Raw genomic sequence first — 2,778 nt, 5'->3', positions numbered from 1 at the left:
TCCATGAAATGGGACTATGTGTTTCACATTCCATTTCTGACCATTGAAATAAGTGTTTAGACCAACTTTTTGTCTAATATCCACCGGGTCAGTGAATTTAATCTCACCCTTACGTACATTCCAAGACTTTTTAATTCGAACAATATCCCCCGGGCTAAAAGTCTGGCTTTGACCACTTTCGTTTGTCGTACGCCTCTTTAGACTTTGCTTGCCTTACTTTAGTTCTACTGTCAATTTCGAATTCGACTGAAGATATTTGTTTATTACCTTCAACCCACGAAATGGGGTGAGGGTATTCCAACGAGCTCTGTCTGTCGGTCTGTGTGTCTGTCTTCGTGACGTTTTTGTTTGTCTTTCCGGGATTATAACTCAAAAACTAATAGACCCTTTAACTCCAAACTTACACACATTTACAATAATACATATATCTCGATATTCCCTGATTTTGGTGCTCATCAGAAGTAGGATGTAAATTTTAGAACGTTATTTATTTATATAGTTTTGTCGCAACTGACAGAGCCAACTCGAGCGTATCGTTCGACTGAATCATTTGCAGGTTCGTAGCCAGGGTTTTTTTTTATGGTTCGGGCGAATCCCCCTTTTCTACCGAACCCCCATCGAATTTTTGAGTCCCAATCGGGCGGAATGTCTGTTTTTAACCAGCAATAAAACTCAAACCTTATTCATTATTTGGTCATCCGTTTTTAAATTGTAGCAATTGATACAAGCCTACATTCATAGAATAGCTCAGCTTCAGAAGTTCGGAGATTTAAATTGAACGCAACTCCAGCAAACCATGACTTTACGATGGCTCACAATATAAAGATGGCAAACATCGATAAAAACTCGGCTGCCGTCTCAACTTTCACTGGCCTTTGGCTGAATGTTTGTAAGAAATGTACCAACCGGTAAAGAAACCGTTCGCCGTCAACTAGAGTAAATGGTGCCACCAAACGATGCTAAAGTTTTGCGACTTAATCCACCAATGCAGATAAAGTTTTGATTGTATGGTGGCTGATTTCCGGCAAAGAGCAAAAAAAAAAACATTAAAAAAAAAATTGTTTTTAGGGTGTTAAAACGCCCTATTACGGGGTGTAATAACGCCCCAATTATGGCGTTATAACGCCGTGTTAGGGCGTTATAACGCCGTATCCAATGAAGATAAAGTTTTGCGACCTAATCACCTGATTGTGGATTGTACAGTGGCTGATTGCCGCCAAAGAGCAAAAAAAAATTTTATTAGGGCGTTAAAACGCCTTATTACGGCGTTATAACGTCCTAATACGGCGTTATAACGCCCTAATTGGGCGTAATAACACCCCAATTAGGGCGTTATAACGCCGTATTAGGGCGTTATAACGCTCCTAATTAGGGCGGCTAATTAGGGCGTTATAACGCCGTATTAACTAATTTGAAGTATATTTTAGTAGTCGTTTTGATGGCTAGGGCATGCTCTACTTTTTAGTATAAGTATGCAACGACAATGGAGTGCTCCAGACCCAATTTTGAGCCACTGGAGCACAGCGATATAGAATAGGGATACCTACAGTTGGGTATCTAGAAAACTTGAAATGGGGGAAGCTGATGGAGGGGAGGGGCCAGTGGTGCGAAGCAGTGGTGGCTCTTGGATATAATTTATGGGGGTCAAAGATGTCCGACTGGGGGGGGGGGCCTAAGTATTTATGGATGTAACTATAGCACGCGATGTCATCTTAGAGCCGAAGGCCCGAGCCTAGGGGTGGGTATGGGAGGGGGATGCCTTCCTCCCAAAACGGGATTTAAAAAAAATATTATGTCGAAAATTCGACATAATAAGTCGTAATTACGACATACGTATGTCGAAACTTCGACATAATAAGTCGTAATTACGACTTACGTATGTCGTAATTTCGACATATTATGTCGTAATTTCGACATACGTTTGTCGAAATTTCAACATAATAAGTCGTAATTACGACATACGTATGTCGTAATTTCGACATATTTATGTGGTAATTACGACATAGGCTTCGGCCACTATTTATATGTATATCTCTAAAGATTTTTAAAATCAATCCTAATTACTAAAGTTAAGGATTGTCGAAAGAGTTGAAATGTACATGGGCAATAAAAAAACAAGAAATTGGTGGATTTTTGTTTAAATATACAACATTAAAAAGTCAATTTAATGCTAACATTAATACTAACTTCAGGTATCAGAGTACATTTATTTTTTAAAGTAATACAATTGGGAAAAAGTCGTCCGGCCAAAGCCTGTGCGGCCGGTGTGGTTCCGATGGCCCTGCGTCAGTGGTGGGGATATTTGCCATTGGGATTTATACTGTTTGTCTGGTTTAGTTTGTATTGTAAAATACATATCATATCTCCGCCCATGATTAACGTGTACTCATTTTTACCGCTGCAAAGGATGTTAATTTTATTTTCTAGTTTCTTAAAAATAATGACATTTCTTTGTACAATTTGGGGTGTTAACGTTTGTGTGTGTGGGTGGGGTGTGTGGGTAGGTGTGTGGGTGTGTGTGTGTGTAACGTTTTGGTATTTTTGTGTGGTATTTTTGTGTGCAACATATATTAAAAACGGCTGCACTGACATAAATGAAAATAAGAGGGAGTGTTAGGCATAACCCAGTAAAGAAATGATTACATTTTGGTGACGGTCCGTAGTAGGGTGTGGGTGTATTCTATTTGTATCCTTAATGTAAAGCGCCTCTGAATATGAGTACTCATAAAAAGGGCGCTATAAAAATTTGGTAAATAAAATAAATAAAAAACAAAAAAA

The sequence above is a fragment of the Anneissia japonica genome, unplaced genomic scaffold (genome assembly GCF_011630105.1).
Source record: "Anneissia japonica isolate Jap-2015-1 unplaced genomic scaffold, ASM1163010v1 scaffold2392_len1475705_cov187, whole genome shotgun sequence".
NCBI lineage: Eukaryota > Metazoa > Echinodermata > Crinoidea > Comatulida > Comatulidae > Anneissia > Anneissia japonica.
Note: the sequence above shows the minus strand (reverse complement) of the source record.